The sequence below is a fragment of the Gossypium hirsutum genome, chromosome A02 (assembly GCF_007990345.1).
Source record: "Gossypium hirsutum isolate 1008001.06 chromosome A02, Gossypium_hirsutum_v2.1, whole genome shotgun sequence".
NCBI lineage: Eukaryota > Viridiplantae > Streptophyta > Magnoliopsida > Malvales > Malvaceae > Gossypium > Gossypium hirsutum.
Genome location: NC_053425.1, coordinates 66,555,381 through 66,581,896, shown reverse-complemented (window position 1 = coordinate 66,581,896; position 26,516 = coordinate 66,555,381). Strand labels below are relative to the sequence as shown.

The window sequence follows — 26,516 nt, the reverse complement described above, 5'->3', positions numbered from 1 at the left end:
AAACCCTACATTATAATCCATTTATCATGTTTTCTCTTTACATTAACTCCATATTGTTTATGAAAGCCATGAGGAACTAATCCTCTTGTGGGGGACTAGTGAGTGGAGGTATGATCTATTAACTATTTTGTAAGGTTACTCAACGAATCAGTTGTTTAGGAGAGGAAGAACATGAAACAAACCCTAGGCCTAACAACCCCGAAAAGTCATCAAGGTGGGAATTAACCCAAAATTGGTATTGCTCATTCGTGAACACCTTTACCCCAAACCAGTCTGGACTGTGAGGTTAGAAGATAAGTAGTCATTGTTGACTCGATATGTTAGTGGAGAATCAAAAGATGTAGCAACTAGTTGATTGACGAGGAATCGAAGACAATAGTTGATTGGGATTACCGAAGCGAGCTGGTCACCCATAATCAAGATTTGATTTACTCTACTCTTCTATCTCTAGAACTTTATTTCTTTTATCACTCTACTCTTTTATCTCTAGAACTTTATTTCTTTTATGTTATTTTATTTTATCATTATAAAAATCCTAAAAAGCAGTTTATTTTATTCACGTACTATAAATGATTTAAAGTACTATTTAGATCTTTTAGTGTTTAGGTTAGAATTGATCTAGCACTTGCCTCTCTTGGGCACAATCCTCAGAGTACTCACCTATTTCATTGTAAAACTATATTGCAACTCAACTCATATACTTGCAGATACTGTCTTGTATTTTTTATATTTTTTTATAGTATTCACACTCTCAACATTGGTATGTCCAGAGGCAGTTAAGTTGTTGGCATTGTTGTCGAGAAGGCAATGTCACTAATTTGATTTTAATTTTTACACTCAATTAGAAGAATTAGGAAATTTTGAGTTACAGCTACGATTTTAATTTCTTTATTGTTATTAACCTTATTTTTCTGAGTTTAGTGTATGACTCGTAGTAGGGGAACACCTATCAAGCTAGTTACAAATCTAGAGAGACTAATTCGTAGAAACCGTTGGCAGTAACAACAATAGTAGATGCAAGATCCACCATCACCTACTATAAGCAACTTTATCATGTGAGAATCTGCTATTAGACAAAGTTAATAATAACCCCTAAGATACAATACCGTCGCAGTTACCCAAGAACACATACATGGTGCGTAACGAAGGAACTCTAAGGGATTACGCACAGCCAAGTCTGGACATGGATCAAGAGAGCATAACAGGGCCAGTGATTACAACTAATAATTTTGAGATCAAGCTGACAATGATTCAAATGATTCAAAATAGTCTACAATTTAGGGGCACAATGACAGAAGACCCCAATCATCACTTAAAATGGTTTCTCCAACTCTTTGATACCTTTAAGTATAACGAGGTCACTGATGAAGCTATTTGTCTTTCTTTGTTCCCTATTTCTTTGATTGATAATGTCTTTCTTGGCTAAGATTCGTTGGCACCATGGTCTATCACGACATGGGATGAACTTGTTGGGAAATTCTTACAAAGGGTTTTCCTTATCAGCAAAGCAGTTCAGATCAAAAGAGAGATTATTGTCTTTAGACAGATGGCAGGAGAAAGTTTCTATGAGGCATGGAAACATTTTAAGAGTATCCAAGTGCCCGTACTGCAGATTTCTTGAGTGGATACGATTCCAAATATTCTATAACGGGTTGGATGCAAACACACTATCTGGATTAGACGGAGCAACAAGAGGAGCCCTTATGAACAGAACGTACGAGGATGCATACAAAATAATTGCGAAAATGGTTTTAAACTCCTGTCAGTAGCCCATTAAATGATTCACATATGGCCAGAAACATGTTACAGTAAAAATATCCAAGAGGATGACAAATATTAAGAGTTAATGAATAGGCTCAACTGTATCAAATCTACTTCTACACTGTCTACGGATGAGGGAGATAAACCACTCTTCCACTATATCAAAAATCCTACCGAGGATGTAAATTACATCAGGAATAAGGGTGGGACCTTATTCAAATACGTATAATCCAGGTTTGATAGATCACCTGAATTTGAGATGGGAATGAAACCAATGAGGAGGTAACATTTCAAATCAAGATAAAAATACTAATCATTAACCTCTCTATTTGCGGAAACCTTAGGATAGGGTCAACCTAAGTGACCACATTACATGTGGTCAACGTCTAGATAGAATTGAGGGAGAGATGTAGTTAATGGAAACTGATGTCAAGCAGGTGCAGTCTAAGTGCACCAACTCAACAAGAACATTTAATAAACTCAAGGATCAAATGAGCTAATTGATGACCTTGGTGGGTGACATTAAAAGACAAATTGGCACAGGTATTTCCAGCAACATGGAAGATAACCCAAGGAGGGAAGGTAAGGAGCACATGAAGGCGATAGCACTTCGATCCAGCAAAGTACTAAGTAGCCTAAAAACCCTACTCTGGAGCTAGTTGTAGAGAATACTGATGACTCCCAAGAGGAATTCCCAGAGACTGAAGATGAACCAGAACTAGAAGAGGTAATGGCAAGGCAGTTGTGCCTGAAAAAGATACACCTAAAGATGACAAAATCACAAAGATCCCATTCGTTTCAAGACTTGAAGAAAAGAAAAAGCGGGATGAGGATGAATTTGTAAGCTTCTAACCTAGTTTAAGACATTAAATGTCAACCTACCTTTAATTAAGTTATTGAGAAAGTTCCTAAGTACGCCAAGTTACTAAAGGAAATGATGTCTAGGAGTAAGAAAATTAAGGTAGGGGAACAAGTTAATTTAAGTGACTCCTGTAGTGTTATCATTTCAAGATAGGTGCCTCAAAACCTGAAAGGCTTAGAAAGTTTTACTATTCCTATAGAAATAGGGAGCATTTGTTTTAATAGAGCTCTATGTGATTTAAGAGCCAATAGTAATTTAATGCCTCTATCAATTTTTGAATAACTCGGGTTGGGGGATCTTAAAACTACTCAAATAACATCATAGTTAGCTTATAGGTCTTCAGCACAATTTAAAGCTGTACTAGAAGATGTCTTAGTCAAAGTGCGTAATTTTATTATCCTAACAGATTTTGTAGTGCTTGATTTTCAAGAAGATCGTGAAATATCAATGTTATTAGGTAGACCCTTCTTGGCCACTTCTAGATCCACCATTGATTTAGAGAAGAACAAGTTAACCATGAAATTTAATAGTGAAACAAACATTTTTAAATGTGGTCATCAACCAAGTGAAGAGGAAGGTAGGATAAAGTTAGGGAATGTAAGAAATTATCTGTTTCTAACATTCCTAGGTTAAGGGACTCTCTTCCTTTTATGCATACAAAAAGAATAAAATAGGTTTAAGGAAAAGGAAAAGTGAGCGAATGTGGAATGGCACGAAGAACGATGTACTAATACTGATAGAATGCAAGAGTCGTCCAACAATGAATTAAAGATAGTGTTCGATGAATCTGACAATAAAACTTAAAATTATTTGAATCGTTGCTTAATTTCATAAATTATTGTATATTTAACTTACCACATAGTTTAAATGTTAACTTTTATCTAATACATGTTTATTCTAAGACCAAGGCATCCTCAAGATGGAAAGTTGGGCTGAAACTACACACTGAATGCAGGAAACATACCGATGCCGTGACATTATAGCACTGAGTCGCAATGAAGAAGATAGTTTTCCTATGTTCTCCAAATTGAAGAACGTGTCACTACACAGAACCCCTATGTCATGACAGCAGTAAGCTGCTAGGGATGTTACGACACGGAACCCTTGTATTGTGACATCGTTGCAATTTTTTGTAGGGTTGACCCGACCTAGTTGCGCAACCCAATAGCTAAACACTTATTTTTACCCAATTTGTATTAGTAAAAATACCCCTTTACCCTATAATCTTCTTAAACTTTTAAACCTCTTAAACCCTAAAATCTTAATTCTCACTCTTTTCTTTTAATTAGAGTGAAATCCCTCATCATTCAAAATCTTTTGGTGTGGCAAATGATGGGAGCAACCAAAGGAATGATAAACTAATGTGTTCGACAAGGACTTTAAAGATTTCTTTGAGGTTAAGGGTTCCTAACTCAAACTTGTTACTATTCTACTAAATATTGTTTGATAAACTGATTATAGACGAACCAATGTACTTGATCCATCGACAGTTCCAAACCCCCTAATTTTACAAACCTAAATATTAAAAATATTTTACTGAACTACAAGAAAAACCTTTATCCAAGTGAGGGGATTCGATCCATTAATGATTTTGTCTAAGGAAATATGGCCTTTGGTTAGATATCATAGTTGGGAACATTTTTGGACAATCTTGAAAGATAATGTTGTGGTCCCTATTGTTCAAGAGTTTTATGCATCATTAAGGGACAAGGAGTCTAAAAACACTAGTTTTATGCATCATTAAGGGACAAGGAGTCTAAAAACACTAAAGTCCATATGGAGGATATAGTACCTATGCGAGGGAATAAAGTGAGAATAACCCCTTGAATTATTTATGACTTTTGTAATGCTCCATACTATGAGAATGATTTTATTAATGAAACTGATTTAGAATATTTTTGAGACATAGATATGGATAACATTATAATCTTTTTAACTGAAGGAAGGGGTTAATGGGAATATCGCTCAGGTACGAATGTTCCCGTGTCCTTTCGTAAAGCTATTATGTTTCTAGAACCTAAGATGTCGATTCAATTTTTGTGCACAAGAATAGTACCTACTTTAAATGTTTTTGGCGTTAATACCTTTAAAGCAATTTTCCTCTATGCTATTTTGCAGAAAAAGTAGGTCTATACTGGCAAATGGATCCACCAGAACATGAAGAGATGCATTAGTGGCTAGAAGATGGAAGTTTTCTTTCACCATCTAGTGATTGCCTTATGTAAAAAGACCGGTGTACCTATGACATCTACTGAGTAGTCGCTGAAACCTTCCCGACATATCATCGGGGACACCTTGTTCTAACAATACATTGAGCTACGAACCAAATAGGTAAAAGATTGGAATAAGTGACAACAAGAAGCTACAACTACACCAATTTTGTCATAAAGGTTGGCACGAGCTCAACAGGAAGTTAGTGAGAGTAGTCATCCAAAGTTAGATTGGATGATTCAGTGGATGTAAGAGTCAGGAACAATTTTTCAAGAATTTCTAGGCAAAACAACATTCAGGTCCCCAATTATACACCTAACATGTTTGGGCATATAAATATGGAATAAAAAGAAGAGGGGCAAGAAAGCGAAGAGAATGAGGTGGATGACGGAAGTGAGAAGATGAATTTTAAAGAGGATGATTGAAAATTTTTGTTTTTGGGAAGATTTGTATTAATTTTTGGATGATTTTGATTTATTCCTTGTAGGAGTAGAATTAATAAGTAGATTTTTAGTTCCATTACATTTTTTTTAAGTTTTCTATGTAAAAAGACACAAATAATTTGAGCCTTACACGACCAAAGGAAGGAGCACCCACCATTAGCTGTTGGAATGACAACGATCAATCAGGTACCTTCTTTCCTTATCTCTTTAGAGGCAACACATTCAGGACAATATGTCAACTAAAGTGTGGGGGGTAGCATAGAAATTGTGTTTCAAATATTTTATGTTTTTTTCTATTTTTCTTGTCTTATGTATACGTGAGCTTGTAGAAATACAAGTTATTAGTTAGGAGCATGTACATAGGTTGCTTATGTTTAGAAATAAATTTGGTGTAACACCTCGAATTTGGGCCTAGAAGGAATGGGCCTTGAGCATGGGAACAACGAGTGTTTGGCTTAGTGGTTGTGTGCTCTGGAAGTGTATGAGAAGTCATGGGTTCAAGTCTTGGCTTCCACAAAATTTTGGTTTTTAAGGATAAAACCCCTATCTTTGGCTAGTAGGGTTATAAGTTTAATTTGGAAAAGTATGACACAAAAATCCTACTGATCTAGTGGTAAGTGGCATGTTGTATATGCTAGTGGTCTGAGGTTTGAATCCTTGCTTGAGAAAATGGAGGTTATTTTTGCTAAAGGCCATGGGAAGAAGTATTGTTTGACTGAAACACCAAGAATTTGAACAGGTTTGAATAAGATTTGTTGTTAGCCAAATTGGGGGAGTAAAAAGGGAGATTTTTAAATGTTTGAATTGGTGGACAGGAGGAAATTTAGGAGAAAATCAGGGAGTGGATCAAGGAGTAAGGGAGAGGGAGTTGGTGGCTGAAAATAGGACTCTTCTTGTGCCAAATTCAGTCATAGGCACTTAATGCCGAATTTGGCTACTGCTTGCTCTCTTTTTCAGTAGTTGAATCCTTTTGCTTCTTTTCGATCTCTTTTGTTTGTGCTGGTTTAGTAGCCAAAACTTATTTGTGACTGTTTGGGGATGCTTCATGTTAATTTTACTTTGATTCTGCTCTACCGACTGGTACCTTATTTAATCTACATTCGTCTCTCCATCACTTCACCTTCTCCTAGTTTTCTTTGCCATAGCCGAACCTTTCCTCCTCTCTTCTCCCTTTCTCTTAATCAACTTTCCCCTAGCTGATTGTACCCTCTTCTCCTCTCCTTTTCTTCCATTTTCTTTCGTACTATCCTCTCAAGCCTTCTCGCTGGTGAGTGGTCGAATACGGATTGGTAAGTCTTGGTTTGTCTTTGTTCTATTCGGCTTATCCCCTCTTTTCCTAAATGTCGAATTCCATGTCTTCCCTCGTTGGTTATGGTGCTTTTGTTTTGGATGTAGTATTACGCGTGGAGTGAAGAAGTTCGCTAGGATTCCTGAGGCAATCAGAATCTTCCTTTTATCTCTTATTCTAAGGTAACGCTACTCATTGGTATTTTCTTGAACTGAAACACTTTGGTTGAGGTTCTTGGATCTTGGCCAAATACTCTTTTGCTTCATTGAAAGTTTATTTTCTTTGGGTTGGTTTGTGTCATTCAACCTTTGTGGTTAGGCAGCGAGTGTAATGGATTCACTATCATGCATATAATATTCGAGGGTCTGTTAGCAACTTTTGTCACGATCTAAGCGGGCTATAATCTTGTTCGTTCACGCAAGGCAATAGTAAGTAATCTCTTGGAACAAGTTTCAGTTAGGGTTCTTAAACACGTGTGTTAGATATTTAACCAACGTTTCTTTTGCGATAGGTTGGAGTGCGTGGGCTTTCGCTCGTTTTCGCAAATAGGTGTGTATTCACACACTGAATAGACTATAGAACGGCAAAAGCCGAAAAGCCGAAAGAATGGCCTTTTGGCCACATGGGTGTGTGAACTCACATGTGGTAAACCAAGCCCACTAAATATGGGTGTTCGACTGTAGGGGCTTCAAGGAGCATTCTCATGGGTTTGGGCCGTTTTGGGCCACGATGGGCTAAAATGGGCTGTATAGGCCCAATGGGCTTGTGGGCTTCACACAGATAAATTTTGCAATATATGGTAATTACTGGATTGGGCTATGTAGTTCACATGGCCATGGTAACTGTTGGGCTTGATGGGCCGCAAGAGCGTGTGGGCCCACTTGGGCCGCAAAATGGGCCCTGGGCCTATTTGCACTGTTAGGACCATTAAGGTTACACGAGTCACTCGAGGCAACTGTAGTCCTTCTGATGGGTCGATATTCGTACCTAGACCCCAAGGTAGGTAAAATGACCAAAATACCCCTATAGGATAAAATGACTATGTTACCCCTCGAGGGTAAATGGTAGATTTGTGCTACGATTTGACTGTACTGAGCATGACATCCTACATACTTGTATGATTTATGACATGACATTCTGCATGGCGTTGGGATACTGTTATGGAGGAAGTGTACTGTACTGGTGGCTTGGCCACATATACTGATACTGGCAGCTTTGTTGCGATACTGTTACTGGCAGTTTTGTTGCGTTACTGATACTGGAAGCTTTGTTGCGATATTATTACTGGTAGCTTTGCTGTGATATTGGTGTGTTGGCAGGGTGGGTTGACTTTGTCCCCACATGGTGTGTTGGTTGGTATTGAGTGGTGTGTTGGCTAGTTTTGGTTGGGTTGCATCATTGTACTGAATTGATACTGTATTGGGCTAAGGCCCACCCTGTATTATTTCTGAATAGGGCTTAGGCCCAGACTGTGTTACTCACTATTTTTTCATTACTGGGATTACACAATGAGTTTTCGTAAACTTACCCAACTATTTTTACTTATAGGTAATCCTTAGACGGATCGGTGCTGCGAGGGACTCGAAGATGGCAACACTACTGCTCCTGTTTTCTTTTATTTGGCATTTATTTGCTATTAAATTTCATTTTGGGTTTTAAATTATGTAATAAGGCCTCTTTAAATTTCTAGCTTTTAATTTGGGATTTCTGCTTATCATGAATCATATCCGTTTAAAAGTAGAACGCAGTTTTCCAAAATGATATCTATTTTCAAAACACTGTGTTTCCGCAACACTTCCAAAATTCTTCCGCAACAAACAGAGTTTTACAAGTAATGACAATTTAAAGTGAATGACGAATAACTAGAATGATTTGAGTTCTAACAGAGAGGCTTTAAATTTCCAAACAGGTTTTCATCAGCTAAAGTAAGTTTTCGAAAAGCACTCCAATGTGACACACCAGATTTGGCCATAACATCTAGGTCGGGTTTGGGTTGTTTCATATGGCAAGATGGTAGGTGATTTTAAATTTTTTATTATTAGACTACTAAGTTCTATATTTTACACTATAAATAGATATTAAGCTATATTGATATGGAAAATACAATGAAACAAGCATGCTAGTATGAATGATAAATGGTTGGATTTGAGTTTGTTTGACTGATTAAATTTGTGCACATTGAGATATTCAGGGATGACCTAAGGCAATATTTGAAACACATCCAGAGCCAAAAAACTGACCTATTTGTAGTTCACCTTTAGTACCAATTTTTGGGCCTGTTAACACTTATTGATGAACCTCATTACAGACCCCATGCCTGAAGATGTTAATTTGTACTTACCTTTTTTCTTTGGTCTTGCACTGCACAAGTATAAACGTCTGGCCATACATATTGAGTTAAGTAGATACATCATCAAGGATTTTGTAAAAATAGAGTGAAATAGGAAAGATTGATGTCATATAGGAACTATAAGTTAACCTAATGTGTGAAACAAAAAAGAAATATCCTAAAAGAAAATTAGTACGAGTAGAAAAAGTCTTAAACTAGCGAAAAGGCATTTATGAGTGTGATGTATTGGAAAGAAGAAAAGTCACAACGTCGCAAAAGAAAGAAAAACTCATTCATTAGTGCACAAAAACTTGTAAGGCTAGTTGTAGTTACTATGTCATGCTATGACTTCCTATATATGGAGAGACAAGGAAGGTGAGAAGAAGAAATAAGGTGGTGAGTGGGTAAGGGTCACTAAGGGGGGAAGAATAGGGATCAATACGATGTACCAAACTATTTTCATGTTTGTAACCCTCTTGATTCTTACTATCTTTGAATTCCATACCTATCCTAAGCCTCAGAACTTTACAAGCTGAAAAGTCCTATATGACCTAAGTATTGTTATATATGAATGGACCTCAGACTAAACATACACATAAATGACTATTTGTATTTTGCTCAGATAATCAGATTAGTTGTATGATTTATTGATGGATCACTACATGTGAGCCCCTTAATCCTTGTATACTTTGTAACATACTAAACTTAGATGTTTGTGGTCAACAGTGGTAAATGAATTTTTCATCATGTTAAAGTTTTGATTGAATGTAAAATGCCTATGTCATGTGCTCCGAAGTCAATACTTGTATCCTATTTGCTCAAGGGTCGTCATTTTTATTTATCACTTATGTTTATGTTCCTTGAGGATAAGAAATGACTTAAGTCTGGGGGAGTTTGATCTATCGTAATTCAGTACTGCAAATTAAACTAATTATCGCACATTATGAGCTTAAAAACAAGCATTTTCAGTATATTTGAATTATGTTTTCTTAAGTTTTAATAAGTTAATAAAATGTGCAAAATTTAGTCTTTTATTGACCTTAGGGGCCGAATGAGGCCTAAAGGTAAGCTAAACACACTTTGTGAGTGTGCAAGAGACTTTTAAAAGGAATATTAAACTGATATTGGTCGCTACATCGCAACATGGGAGGACCAATGATGCAAGATAGGGGACAGAATGGAGAAACCTCAAGACTGCCTTTAATGTTGTGACATAGCCTAAGGATGTCGTGACATACCTCTGAATATTTCCCAAAAGGAGTAACTGACTACTATGTCGTGACATAGGTTTTGGTGTGTCACGACATCGACTCTAGTATGGAAATCAAATATGAAACAGGGGCATTTTGGTTTGCACAATCAAACTTAAAGCTCGAGAACATCCTAGGGTTGTGGAGGATGACTACCTAGACTCTTTTGGCATATGTTATAGACATCATTCACTTAACCTAAATTCTCTCTTTTAAACTTAGTTTAGTTTTCTTTCTTTCTTAGGTTTTTAGAGTTTATTTTCAATTTTTTTTTCAAGAGATCTGATTTGTGGAGACCATCAAACTCCGTGGATTTGTTTTCCATCTTTAATACAAATCAAGCATTTTCTTATACTCTACACTTTAAACCATTTATCATGTTTTCTCTTTACATCAACTCCATATTGTTTTATGAAATATATGATGAACTAATCCTCCTATAAGGGATTAGCAACTGGAGGTATGATCTATTGACTTATTTGTAGGGTTACTCAATGAATCAACTATTTGGGAAAGGAAGAACGTGAAATAAACCCTAGGCCTGGCAACCCCAGGAAGTCATCAAGGTAGGAATGAACCAAAATTTGGTATTGCCCATCCGTGAACAACTTCATCCCAAACCTGTAACACCCTTAACCCTTTCTGTTACCGAATTAGAGTTATGGAGTGTTACCAAGAAGAACGAAATATTTCACTTCATAACTTTTATAGAATAAAATTTACATATTCGCAACAAAACACATATATATATACATGCCACATCCCAAAACAAAATATAAAAGCTACCAAATAGCTAGATAATGTGAGCTTTCTTCTAATTTGTCCAGTTAGTCCGCAACTTAGACAACTACAAAAGAACATAAATGAAACAAGTAAGCTTAACAATCTTAGTAAGTTCATAGTTTAAAACATCAAACTAAATTTACCTTATCTGACATCAAAATATAAAGAGATAACATACAATTTCCTAATAGCCAGATACACGTTCACATTAGTTCATGATCTCATATCAATATATAACATAATAACCCTTATCACAAATAACTTATTAATTCCATAATCCACATATCATTGACATAGATATGCTCATATCTAAACAAGTAATTCATAGGTTAACTATACATTCTATTAAATTTTACCCCGATGAACTAAGTAACTTGACCCAGATCCTCGGGTAACCACACCACACCAAAGGCATCATAGATGCATAAATGTCACGTGTGAATTATGCAAATTGTGCAAGTATACATGTTGAATCAAGTAATAAAGTAATAACTAAGATCGTCTCCACAAGGATTGAATTAGGTATAGAAATGGTCAAGTTATGATAAGGATTAATGTTATGGCAAAGCCGAGTTAAATACACAGTGATAAATTAAAATAATAAGATGAGTGTGAAATATATACTGACTAATATTGGAAAATGCTAAGACAAAGCAAGAGTAAAAATGCAATGGCAATCATGAGAGTAATTATGTGAATAAAATTCAAACGAATAAATAAATAACTAAGAATGCTATGACAAAGATTCTACGACAACGGATTGAAGCTCTACGATGTTGATTGGAAGGTTGGGATTACTAAGAATCTACCCTTACATTCAATAGTGCCTTAGCAAAATCGTACTAAATCTACTCCTTAGAAGTTACATGTCCTGTGTCTATAGGCCTTAGCATGGTACCTTGCATTGTATTGTCTTCATTCTATACAAACGTTGTTCATTGCCGAGTAAACACAAGAAAACATACATTCTAAGTTGTAAATTTTGAAAAAAATTAAAACTTTTTAACAATCAATCACATCGTCCCAAAAATGAGCCTATGGGGCCCAAAACATGCTTTGGAAGCGATTCGGGACTAAACCGAGAACTTTAGAAAATTTTACGACACTTGGAGAATTTTTGCTAAAATAGGGGTCACACGCCCGTGTGCCTTGGGACACGCCCATGTGGGCAGGCCGTGTGGTCACACATGCCCGTGTCCCCAACCCGTCTAACTCTCTGTTTGTCACCTAAGAACAAATTGAAGTCACACAGCCGAGACACACACCCGTGTCCCGAGGCCGTGTCCTTCACACAGCTGAGACACATGGCCGTGTCTCATGCCCGTGTGCTCGATACTGAGTATTTTGTTTTGCAACAATTTAGGTGCGGGGGACACACAGCCGGATCACATGCCTATGGGACTGACTGTGTGTCATACACAGCCTAGACACATGCACGTGTGTCTACCCTTGTGGACAAAAACAAGGCTGTTTACCAAGCCATTTTGCCACCCTCACTTGCACATATCAACTCAACATCACATGGGACAAACTCAAGCATTAAGAGTAACCAAATAATCACAACCAATACAATAACATGTCATTCTCATACTATTTTCAAACATGCTTAAACACCAACCTTTCCACGTGAAATTATGCAAGTTTCCACATTCACAAATGACATTAATACAAATATACTCATAACCAACTTTAGCCAACTTCTAAGGCTATATACAAAATGAATCATGAACCATTCATAATTATGACCATCACATATCTGTACCATATCGACATCTATCATACACACAACATTTATCATGCTATAAACTATTCTTGTCAATTTCGCCTTCATTAGTCTTCATTTAACTACTTTTAGTACCTTATTGTACACACAAATTATCATCTCATCAATAGACCATATTACCAAACATTCACATTCATGCCATAAATCACATTTCCAAACAATTCACATTCACCAAGCATACTATGATCATATCACCATAGACATTAACACATATGTGAATGTACTTATGCTCCCAACCATGTTAGCCAATTAAGCCAATTTACATGGCCAAATATCAAATCAAGCCTTTGACCCTTACAAGCCAATATATTGGTTAAACTCATAATGACACATATGACCAAAAGACCAAGTCTCTGTACATTACATAACTCAAAATACTTGAATACATCAATACCCAAAATGATAGCTTGATAGTGTGATAGGATCTCTGGCGATCTCCAACTCAAGCTAGCTTCACGGCACTATAAAACATGGGAAAGGAAGGGGTAAGCTATATAATTTAGTAAGTCCGTATGAACGTAATAAGCAACCCTTACCAATCATTTACCAAGCCTACAGTATAAACATAAAACAAATTAATATAAATTGCTATAAACCTTATAGTTATAAAATATTCAGTCACATTGTTTGCTATATCAATTTGGAAGCAAAATTTAACATGTCTTGACTTTAGCCTAACAACCGTAATCTCTCTTTTGTAGCATATTACAACAATTAACAAATCATTTGAAACCTCATTGTAAACATGCACATTGATTATGTGTACTCATATTTTCAAGCATATATCTTAAAATATTTCAATTACCTAAACTTTTACCTTCCAATGCTTTCCTAACCATTTTAATAGGCAATTATACCAATCTTTCCTTATTCTCATATTCGATAAATCATAATTTAAGTGAATAAAACATGCTATATCATAATCCAATTTGGCCCGAAAGCCAATCACATGATCTTCAACTGAATTTGCCATGAATTTCATACATCACAAGTATAGACCAATAGTAAGAAGTTTTTCACAAAATCATTCTAGTGGAAATCATGAACTCACAATTTCATGAAGTCAATGCTTATAAACTTTACGTACATACCTATAACACCCTTAACCCGTATCAGTCGCTAGGCAATGGTTAAAGGTATTACCAGATAAATCAAAACATTTTACAAACAATTCAATAACTTCATCCACAAACATAGTCAAACATCATTATAGTGTCCCTTATTTAGTTTATCGAGACCTTAAGCATACATTAGAAAGAGGTAGGGACTAAACCGAACACATACAATTTTTTTTCAAACTTGAACAATTTTTCAAATTTGTACAGGTCAATGCCCGTGTGTTTAGGCAGTGTCAAAACAGGGCATACATACCGACTTTTCCATACAGCGACAAGACATGCTCACGTGCCAAGCTGTGTGAAAATTAGAGAGGCTACTGACTTAGATCACACGGCCAGTCACACGCCCATGTGTCTAACCCGTGCTCAAACCTGACTTGGCCACACGGCCTAGCACATGCCCGAGCGTGTGGCCGTGTGGTATGCTCAGGCTCATTTCGAAATGGCCTTCGAGCAACACGACTAAGACACATGCCCGTGTGTGCGACCGTGTGGTATCCTCAGGCTCATTTCGAAATGGCCCTCGAGAAACACGACTGAGACACACGCCTGTGTATCTGCCCATGTGGATAAAAATAGGCCATTTACAAGGCCAATTTGCCACCCATTAAGGGTCCTCCCTACAATCATCAAATAGGCACCAATTGCACATCAAATTTCAACCATTTCATAATCAAAACATTCAACATTCATGACATATCATTATCAATCAATCTCATGTTCATAACATATATCAATTCTTACCAAATTGACAATTTCTTTTGGTCATTCATAAACACGTCACATAAGCATAATTTGCATCACATAACATATACCAAAATCAAACCATAAGTTCAACCACAAACTAGCCATATCACATGGCATGATATATACATTACAAAACATATCCAAATACTTCTAGCCTATACATGCCATATTCTTATATTCACAATGTCAAAATGTACCAAAATAAGGTTCGATAGTATGGTGACAATCCTTGACGATCCCCGAGCTCTCGATAGCTACGATATCTATAAAACAATTGAAAAACACACAAAGTAAGCTTTCAAAAGCTTAGTAAGCCATATATAAATAAACTTAACATTCAAAACAGTAAAGCATCATCAATTTGCATATACTCCCTGGCCAAATACTATCTCAAACCACATAGTTCATATACATTTAACATATTCCCAATTCATTTACACATATAGCATATTTTCTCATACTTATAACATATATCATCACTTGTACATATTCTTACTTTTTTTTCTCAAACATAGTATACATTTCGAATGTACCTAAATTGGATATACAACAGATATAATCATTCGTTTCTTAGAATGCTCGTTGAACCGTTCAGAATCATAAGGATATGCGGATAGCTTGGAAAGCTCATACAATGCCAACGTCCCAGACGTAGTCTTACATGTAAATAAATTTCGATGCCACTATCCCAGACAGGATCTTACACGAAATCAAATACGATGCTGATGTCCCAGACATGGTCTTACACGTAAATCATAAGTCGATGCCAACATCCCAAATGTGGTCTTACACGAAAACACATATCGGATCCTATGTCATGACATATGTATCCTAACTATTCCTATGGTTTGTACGGGGATTTTCAGACGTTGAAACTTTGTCGATACTTTCTCGGATATCTCATGCTCAACTCATATATTCATTTATCAATGTTCAATATCATATTAATAGTAATAATTCAATTCAAAACACGCTTATTTGTATATCGACTTACCTCGCATGGATTCGGATAAACAAAATCGGCTACTCGACGACTTTCGACTTTCCCCGATCTAATTTTGTTTCCCTTAGTTCTTAATCTATATAAATTCAAATTTAACTCTTTTATTCACCAAATCATTCAAATCAATCTACAAACACACATTTAGGGCATTTACAATTAGCCCTCATATTTTCATATTTTGATAATTTAGTCCCTAATCACAAAAATCACAAAACGCACAAAATTTGCATATACTTATGCTTACCCGAATATTCATAGCACTCATACAAGTCCACATATTTCATTTATTTCACATTTTAGTCCCTCAATCTACATATTTCAAAATTTTCCCATTTTACTCAAATTCATCAAAAACTTAAAGACAAAATATATCAACCCAACACATATCTTTTGTTTTCCAAAAACTAACATCACAAAGCTCACAATTTCATCAACAGCATATTTCAAAATCATCAAAAAAATCAAAAATTAAGGCATGGGCTTGATAGAATGCAGTGCAGCGATTATAGAAACATAGAAATTATCAAAAACAGATCAAAAACCATACCTTAATCATCAATTGGTTTGGCCGAACCCTACAAAGTTTATTTTCTCTCTTTTTCTTTGAATTTTCAGCAAGATGAACATAAAATATGTGACAGCCCAAAGTTGACCCTAGTCGGGAAGTGGTTTCGGGACCGCTAAACCGAGTCACCGAAATGTTTGAATGTGATACTTATTGTCTAGAATATGTAATTATGAATGTGTGAAAATTTCAAGCTTCAATTTGGTTGATTTCATGTGAATTTAGTCAATAGGACTTATGTGAGAAAATTCTAAAATGTGATAGGTCAATGTGTGAGGACCTATTAGTGCATGTGGACAAAGGGGGGACTTGCATGTCAAATTCCCCCCCTACTAGTAGTGGCCGGCCATGACAAGCATGGTAGACCAAGTTTGATGGCCAAGACATGTCATAGACATGTTTTGTTGGTGCATCATGGGTGGAAAAAAATAAAATAATAGGCATGGAAATTAAATAATGAAAAGGAGTATGATGAATACACAAAAAAAAGTGTGTAGTTGATTCTTTTTCCCCCCATTGCCGTGAGCTAAAGAAAAGAGAGGAGAAGATCTTTGTTCATCCTTTTCTCACCTTCATTTAGCCTAAATTAGAAAGAAAAACAAAGAAAAAAATTTCTCATCCTTTGGTTCATCCTTGGCCAAAAATTTTAAGGAGGAAAGAAGAAGAAAGGTGAAGAGATTCGGCCATGCATGTAGCTAGGCTAAGGTATGTTTGATGATGTTCCATGAGATGCATGCATCTTTTAGTTGTTAGCTTGAGTTCTACCTAGCCCATGGTCTAAATCTTGCTATGTGATGGAAATGGCACTTGACCATGGATGCATCATTCTTGGTTGGTGTTTGATGTTGTGGTGATGAGGCATGAGGATGAGTTAAGATTCGGCCTAGGTGGAGGTTGTGTTAATGCCATTGCATGCAAAAATATGAAGCTTGTTAATGATGCATGTGATGATGGCTTGATGATTCTTGAACCTCCTTTTTAGCATTTTTGTGTGAGCACATATGTGCATTGGTTGCTAAATGGAGAAGAATCGGCTAGCAAGATGTGTGCTAAGGCCGAATGTAACTTTGCATGTTAATGAGCAATGCATGTGTTAAATTGATGAAAAGGGGGAGGATGCTTTACTAGTGTGTATATGTGTGTATTAAGTGTTGAAATCGACCCCAAAAATAGACATGCATATTCGGCCAAGGGGAAAGAAATTAGCTAATATGTTGTGTTGATGCATGATTTTTGCATGTATGAGACTTTAATGTCTAATGTATAAATATGGGCTAAGTGCCTTGTGTTCATCTTTTTGATGCCTAAATGATGAAATCAATTTATTTGTTTAATTAAGCTCAAGAGCAAAGGGGAAATAAATCCGATAAAGGGAAGGAAAAAGTGGTTGAATAGCTAGCGGAATCGTTCGACAACACCCGAGGTAAGTTCTTGAGTAAGAGAGCTTAAATTACGATGTGATTAAATCATGCTCTATGTGAGGCTATTGAGCCGAATGTGCAAGGACGATATGTGCCTTGTGTTTGAGTTTCGCAAATGAAAATGAAATATGAATGTGCCATGAATTATTGTTAGATGTGCATGATTAATTGAATGCTGTCCGGGCTAAGTCCCGAAGGCTTTGTGCTAAGTGAATATATCCGGACTAAGATCCGAAGGCATTTGTGCGAGATACAAATTCCGGGTTAAGCCCGAAGGCCTTTGTGCGAGATACTAAATCCGGGTTAAGTCCCGAAGGCATTCGTGCGAGTTATTAAATCCGGGTTATGTCCCGAAGGCATTGTGTGAGTTACTAAAACCGGGCTATGTCCCGAAGGCATTTGAACGAGGAGCTATATCCGGTTAAATCCCGAAGGTACGTGATTTGGTAATGAATGAGCTTGCTGTAAAATTCCAGCGAATACTCGAAAAACATTCCAATATGGGGATATGTTACGTATGTGTTGAATTTAATCGAGCCCTTACAGATAAATGTTTGCTCAGTTGATAAACGAGCTACCGGCCTTCGGCTAAGTTAGTCTATTGTGTATGTACATAAGGGTTGTTAATGTTGTGAAGCAAGTTTGATATCGGTAAATTGCGTATTGTGAAATATTCCGTTTAGCTAAATGTGTGTTATTCTTTGTTTATGCTGGAATTCCTTGCTCAAAACTTACTAAGCATAAATTGCTTACTCGTTACACTGCTCCTCTGTTTTATAGATTTTTGGTTCTCCAGCTATCGGACTCGGGATCTTGAAGTCGAAGTCGCCCACACTATCAAAGGCTCTTTTGGGTACTATTTTGGTTGAATTTTGATATGGCATGTATAGGACTACCCATTGTTGTTTTTCGAGTACTTTATGAAATGTATAAGTGTACAGCCATGCGAAAATGGCTTGTAGAAGTGGAGTATGGCATTAGACCATTCGTGTTTATGAATGTATAGATGGTTTCATGATGTAACTATAGTTGGAATGGAAGTGTTGAGCAAATGATCAGCCATTGGAATGGCTAAGTATGATCATATGTGGGCATATGTATGACAAGGCCCTAGTTGGTCCATGAAACCCCGAAAATAGGTAAGGTTTACTTTGAAAACAGAGGCTGACAGCAGCAGTGGTGTGGATTGGAAAAATCACAGAAATTCGTAGGAGTGGAATTAAATAGTGAATAAATTATGTAATCGAACCTTGATGAATCTACTTTCATATGAAAGTAACGAAACAATCATATGAACAGTACAGTAAGAGATATTCAGGTTCTTGTGGAACAGGGCCAGAACAGTTTCTGGACTCCCTGTTCCGACTTTGGAAATTCACTATAAATTGACCAGAGATAATTAGGGGTCATACCATATATCTATGGATTCCTCTCTGAGTCTAGTTTCCATAGAAACAAACGGCATCAGTATTGAAGCTCTGTGCAGAGAGATATCCAAGTCGTAATGGGAAAAGGTCAGTGTAGTCGACCCCTGTAACATGGGAGACTTTGACTAATAAACTGTACTAATTGGCCCGACCAAAATTCTAGAAAAAAATACATAGGTGGGGACATGAGTCTAGTTTGAGGGAAAAATCACAAAACTGATTTTCGAGTTGTGAAACTCAAGATATGATTTTTGAAGCGACTAGTACTCAGACTGGGCAGTGTCTGGAAAAATTTTTCAAAGTTTGTTAACATCTCGTGTCCGACTCCGGTGTCGGTCTCGGGTTCGGGGTGTTACAAAATAGCCTGATTTTTATTTTTATTTTAATTATATTAACGTAATGTGCTAATTACCATAATAACCTTAATGATAAAACATAAAACTCATTTAATTCATGCCAATAATAGTCCACTCAAGTTAATAATGGTCTATTCACAACATGAGGACCTCACAATTATAAAGACATAGCAAACAGGTACTTTAGCAAATAGAACACAACTTTTACATTTTACGCGATTAGGTCCTTTTATCAAATTAAGCATATAAACGACCAAATTTTCATACGGAATTTTCACACATTCTAATTCACATATAATAAGCACGAAAAATAATATTAAAATATTTTCTAACTCAGATTTGTGGTCCTAAAACCACTATTCCTACTAGGGTCTAAATCGGACTGTTACAATTCTCCCCCATTAGGGATTTCCGTCCCCGAAAATCTTACCATTGAATTGATTCGAATATTGCTATCTCATAACATCTTCAAGCTCCCACGTAGCCTCTTCAATATCGTTTCGATGCGACATCACTTTTGCTAACAGAATTTTCTTATTTTGCAATTCTTTAACCTCACGAGCTAAGATACGGATTGGTTCTTCGCCGTAGGTCATATCAGACTGAATCTCAATCTCAGACGGAGGAATCACATGTGATGGATAAGATCTATATCGTCAAAGCATCGATACGTGAAATATATTGTGAATCTTTTCTAGCTCAAGTGGCAACAAGAATCTATAAGCAACCAGCTCGATACGCTCGGTAATCTCATACGGCCCGATAACCTCGGACTCAATTTGCCTTTTCTACCAAATCGGAGTACTTTCTTCCACGGATGTACTTTTAGAAACACTTTGTGTCCGATCTCAAATACAATATCTTTTCCTTTCAAATCTGCATATGATTTCTGATGATCGTAAGCTGCTTTCAGACTATCTCGAATCACTTTTACTTTCTGTTCAGTCTCTTTTATCAAGTCAACCCCGTGAATCTTATTCTCGTTGAGCTCTGTCCAATACAAAGGTGTACGACATTTGCGGCCATATAAGGCTTTGTACGGTGCCATTTTGATGCTCGATTGAAAACTGTTATTATAAGCAAATTCAATCAAAGGTAAATATTGTTCCCATGTACCTACAAACTTGAGAATGCAACATCTCAACATATCCTCGAGTATCTGAATTATCCGCTCAGATTGGCCATCCATCTACGAATGAAAAGTAGTACTGAAGTGCAATTTCGTACCCAAAGCATTTTACAATTTCTTCCAAAACCGTGATGTGAATCTCAGATCTCTGTTTGACACAATAGATAATGGCTGATAAGTCGTAATATATACATATTTTTATCCCAATTTTAGCATATTTTTGGATGAATTATCATTATATTTGTGAGAATTCGATGCTTCTAATCCTTTAATTTTATGTTTTATACTTAGGTGAGCATAGGAGAGTAAAAAGAGCGAGCAATGGGCCAAAAATGGAGAAAATGGGTCAACGTGGGAAATCAACACGGCCTGGACTTCCTCACACGGGTAGTTCACACACCCGTGTCTATTTAACAGATTGTAGCACGGCCTAAGCCACCTCACATGGGTGTGTCCCTGTCAAGCCAAAGTCTAGTCCTATTCGAAAAAGGCCACTCTTGAGGGTTTTGAAGCATTCTAAAGCCTATATAAACACCCCATGAGGTACCTAAAAAGGACACACGGAGTAGGAGGCAAGGAATTACGTGAAGAAAGCCAATTGATCCATCCCAAAAGCCGAATTCTCCTTCAAGACTAAAGATCCCCCTTCAATTTCCTTCAGGGGTTTTTGGGTTTTCTTTATGTTTTGTTATTATTATTCTTCTGAGATGTTTCCTTTTACACTTATGAACTAAGTCCCCTAAATACCTAAGGGGAATGAAACCTAAGACGGAACGTGTTATTATTTTCTGAATTATATGATAAATACTTGATTTGTTCTTAATTACGTGTTCTTAATTCTTGTTTTAATATTCCAGGATATTGATTCAAGTGTTGATGTGCTTATTCAGAGGAGCAAAAGTCCCTGTCTAAAAGTAAATCTAGCATAATTAAGCGGAGTTGATTACACCCCTAGACATAGGGCAACATAAATCTGTTGGATTAGGGTCAAACCTAATAGGGGAATCCATAGATCGAGTTAATGCAACACTAGGGGTTTTAATTAGAAAGAGATTTCAATTAATCAACATAGGGTTAGACATTGTTAGTCTCGAGAGAGATAATAATATAACTTAGGGATTTCTATGAATCGAGTCAAGTGAATAAATCGTCTGGTTCAGAGTCAAGTAACAAGTGAAGTCTAGGTGGATTTTTCCTTGGGTATTGTCCAAATCAATCAGTTTTCCCAAAAGTATTTCCCCAATTTTCTTCCTGTGCATTCTTAGTTTAGTTAATTAGTTTAGATAAAGTAAATCCCCTTATTTTTAGGCTAGATAATAAAAAGTAATTTAGTATTAGTACTTTTAGTTCCTGTGGGTTCGACATTCCGGTCTTGCTATAAACTATACTACTGTTCGATAGGTGCGCTTGCCTTCATCGTGATAATAGTTAGTTTTCAAGTACGATCAATCATAAATATAAAACTTATCATGCATACATCAAGTTTTTGACGCCGTTGCAAGGGAACTAAAATATTAGGAATGCTTAAATTTTATTACTTTAGCCATTTATTTTATTGCAATTTAAATTTTATCTTAGGTTTGTTAACTTTACTAAATTTTCTTTTGTTTTCTTCTGACAGGTTTTTATAGTTTATGGTTAGAAGAAACCCGTCAGGACCATTACTTTTTGACAGTGAGATTGAAAGCACAGCTCACAGAAACCGAAGAGAAATAAGACGAAACCTAAGAAACATAGAGGAAGGAAAAGAGGAAGATATCCATAATACAACCAAGGAGATGGCTGAGAATCAGAATAACCAGCTTCCTCCTGTGGTTGCTACAGATCCAATAAATTAGAATCCTACTTCTCGTACTATGTATGATTATGCTAAACCTACTTGAAGAGGAGCTGAATCGAGTATAGTTAGACCTGCTATTGCTACAAATGATTTGAACTGAAACCTAACACAATTGAAATGATACAACAGTTTGTTCAGTTTGATGGTTTGCAAGACGAGGATCCAAACACTCCTTTGGCAAATTTTCTGGATTTTATGACACTTTTAAGATTAATGGCATTTCTGACGATGTCATTCGCCTTTGGTTGTTTCCCTTTTCATTGAGAAACAAAGCTAAATAGTGGTTGAACTTGTTACCATGAGGGTCAATCACTACTTGGGAACAAATGACCGAAAAATTCTTACTTAAATATTTTTCGTCGGCTAAAACGGCTAAGTTGAGGAATGATATCTCTTCTTTTGTGCAGATGGATCTAGAAACACTCTATGCTGCATGCGAGAGATACAAGGATCTATTGAGAAGGTGCCCTCACCATGGATTACCTCTATGGTTGCAGGTTCAGACTTTTTACAACGGTGTGAACCCCTCAACAAGGAAACTTATCAACGCAGCCGCCGGTGGTACTTAAAACAACAAAACACCTGAAGAGGCTTACGAATTTATTGAAGAGATGTCACTAAATAACTATCAGTGGCAAGTCATGAGAACAAAGCTGACAAAAGCACTAGTGTTTTCAACCTCAACGCGGTCACTATGCTATCTAACCAGGTAGAACTTTTATATAAAAAGATTGACAGTTTATATTGTTCTACTCAGTTACATCTAGTGATGAGGTGTGATGCAAATGGAGGATGATTGCACACAGAATATCAATCTTTCAACCCTAGCACCAAGGAGGAACAAGTTCAATAAATGGGTAATAATAATTCTAGACCTCAAAATACCCCATACAGTAACACTTATAATGCAGGTTAGAGGAACCATCCCAACTTCTCATGGGGTGGCCAAGGAAATCAAAGGCCACAACATCCCTCAGGCTTTCAACAACCACCTTACCAGTAGGAAAAGAAACAGAACCTTGAGGAGATGCTAACAAAATTTATCTCAGGGTCAGAAACTCATTTTCAGAATACCGAAGACAGCACTTAAGAATCAACAAGCATCGATTCAAGGGCTCGAAACCCAGATAGGCCAACTCGTCAAACTGATTTCTGAACCACCACAAGGTATCTTGCCGAGTAATACTGAATCAAACCCAAGGGAACAACTCAATGTGATTACCATTCGAGATAAGGAAGGGTTAGTTGAACATGAACTAGAACCGAGGCAAGGAATTATGGTAAGTAAAGGTAAAGGTGAAGTGCACCACAATGAGCAAAAACCGGTAAGCAGAGAGTACAAACCTCGTGTGCCATACCCCAGTGCGGCAAGGAAAGACCATGCGGATGAACAATTTGGTGAATTCCTTAAATTATTAAAGAAATTACATATTAACTTACCATTTATTGAAGCTCTTTCGCATATGCCGAATGTAGTTAAATTTTTAAAGGAGCTTTTAACAAATAAGCGAAAGTTGGATGAGGCACCGCATGTAGAGTTGAACGCAGTTTGCTCAGCCATTCTAAAGAATAAGCTACCCAATAAGTTGAAAGATCTAGGGAGTTTTACGATTCCTTGTTTAATTGGTAGTCTACACGTTAACAATACTTTGGCTGATTTAGGGGCTAGTATTAATGTCATGCCCTATAAAAGTTTAAACAAATAGGTCTTGTGAAACCCAAACAAACTAGGATGAGCATTCAATTGGCGGATAAAACAATCAGATTTTCTAAGGGTATTACTGAAGATGTACTTGTTAAAATTGACAAATTTATATTTCCCATTTATTTTGTTGTTCTAGACATAAAAGAGGATGATGACGTGCCTTTAATTTTAGGAAGACCCTTTTCATCAACTGCTAGAACTATTATTGATGTTGGTATAGGTGAACTCACACTTCGTGCAGTTGATGAAACAATCACTCTTCAAGCTCGTAATTTGAGTAACACATCGAATATCGAGGGTAGTTGTATAAATCATGCTACTAATACAGATCATGTGGTGCAACCTTCATTGCAGGAAACACGTTCGAGGAGCATACATGAGCCATGCTCAAGTAACAAAAAAGGATCCATCTTTGAAGAGTGAAGGCTATAAATCGAGGAACTAGATGTATGACGTGCACAGAAACTGAGAACACGTGATAAACCAAAACCACGCCATGACAGACTCAATGTTTCACCAAATCAACTTAAGGTTGGAGACAAAGTACTACTAGATGCAGTAGACCCTCGCATTACCACTTCTGAACCTAATAGAGCAATCTCTTTTACGGTACTTACCATTTTCCCATATGGTACATTCAAGGTTACTCATTCCAAATTTGGCATGTTTAAGGTAAATAATACTTGTCTAAAACCTTATTTTGATAAAATAGATAGCATGAATGAGGAGTGTAAACTCCTCACACCACCATGACCACACAACAGAGAGGTAAGTCTAGCTTAGACAATAAAGAAGAGCTTCTCGGGAGGCAACCCGAGCACAACAGTTTCAATTTCTTTAAATTTTAGTTTTTAACATCTAAATTACTAATTGAGTCCTTGAACATAGGTTTTCCAAATCTACACGGCTAGGCACACAAGCGTGCCTTAGGTCGTGCTCATATCACGGGAAGTGACACGGCTGTGAAATACGGCTGTGTGAAAATAGAGCAAAATTTTTCCCCAACACGGGATTCGATACGTTGCCACGGTCGTGTGACATGGTCGTGGGCAATCCTGCCAAATCAACACGGGCGTTCGACACACCCGTGTCTATAAGCCGTAGAAAAAATTAAAAAAATAACATGAGTGTGCGACACGCCCGTGCCCAATACCCGTGGTTCTAAACTGTCAAATTGACATGAGCGTTCGCACATATACACAGGCGTGAGAGAAGCGAATGAAGCAGGACACGGGCGTGCGACCCGACCGTGTGCACCAACACGCCCAAGGAACACGGGAGTGGGTTGACTTCCAGACGCGTCCAAATTTGAAAATCACGAAACACACAGGCTGAAATAAGGGCACACGGGCGTGCCCCATGGCCGTGAGCTTCAAAATCTATATAAATCCCCACTATTCATCATCCCCTTTCCCAAGAAAAAAACCCTAACCCTAGCCGCTGCAATCTTCCTTACCCACGCCCGTGGCCGACCCACATCACCCACTTTTCAAACGACCAACCTCCTCCCTCGACCAAGCACTATTGCATACCATGTCAAATCCATGTGTTAAGAAAACGACCATCCCCGCCTTGAAGAAGAGAAAAGGAGTAGCATCATCCTCGGGTCCTACCACTGAAATTCAGCACCTATTCCTACAGTTTCCACTGGGATCACAGGAGGAACTATTCCAAATACTACGGGCCCAACCTTTATGTGTGGGCCATTGCATTGATTGGACCACCCTAGAGCAGATCCAACTCGCTGACGCAGTTCTAGCTCTCCTGACTACTGACCCATGGGGGCTCTTCTTCGAGATCGTCGAGCCTACATATCTCTAGCTCACATTAGACCTCTATTCGACCTTCCACCTTCAATCCGTTATGACAGAGTTCGATGATCTTAGAACGGTCCAGTTCTGTCTCGGCAGTTTAGTTCGCCAATTGAGCGTGCCTGAGTTCGGTGTCGCATTAGGACTGTATACGGAGGAATTCATGGACGACGACGACTTCAGCAGCCTCCATCGCCACATCCACTATTCGCCTTCAAATTGCTGGAAGGTCCTAGTCCCTACTTCGACCAGTTATGATACTAGTCGCTCCAAGGCACCAACTCTCGCTCCATCCCTGAGATACCTACACGCCATCCTAGCCCACACCCTGACAGGACGGCGAGAGAGCACCGATGTCGTCAACATTAACAATGCCTATCTTTTATGGAGCATGGCACATAGGCATGTATTCGACCTTGCTTATTTCATCGCACTTGCCATTCGACATCAGACAGAGCGACATAGGAAGGAAGTCATTTCCATCGACCCTTATGTGACTCGTCGGTGCGGTACTTCAGTCTCCTCGACACGGTGACACAAGCATCCTCCCTCACCCTCATCGGTCAGATGTCCCCACAGGGCATCTCGAGTATGCTCCATATGAGGATGATCGAGCGACGACGTGGATTTGATCCTCCCCAATACTGCCTCTTCCAGTCAGCCGAGCAAGAGGACCCAGAGGAC

At 37.5% G+C, this 26,516-nt stretch overlaps 1 non-coding gene and 1 pseudogene across 1 annotated transcript; both read right to left on the bottom strand.

Annotated features, from left to right (window-relative positions):
- Nucleotides 1–1,513: 1,513 nt before the first annotated feature.
- On the bottom strand, nucleotides 1,514–1,604 carry LOC121216453 (uncharacterized; annotated as a pseudogene).
- A 21,086-nt stretch (nucleotides 1,605–22,690) lies between these two features.
- LOC121217038 (small nucleolar RNA R71) lies at nucleotides 22,691–22,797 on the bottom strand. The gene has a single exon (XR_005913248.1). It is a non-coding gene; the product is annotated as a small nucleolar RNA R71 (small nucleolar RNA).
- Nucleotides 22,798–26,516: the final 3,719 nt, after the last annotated feature.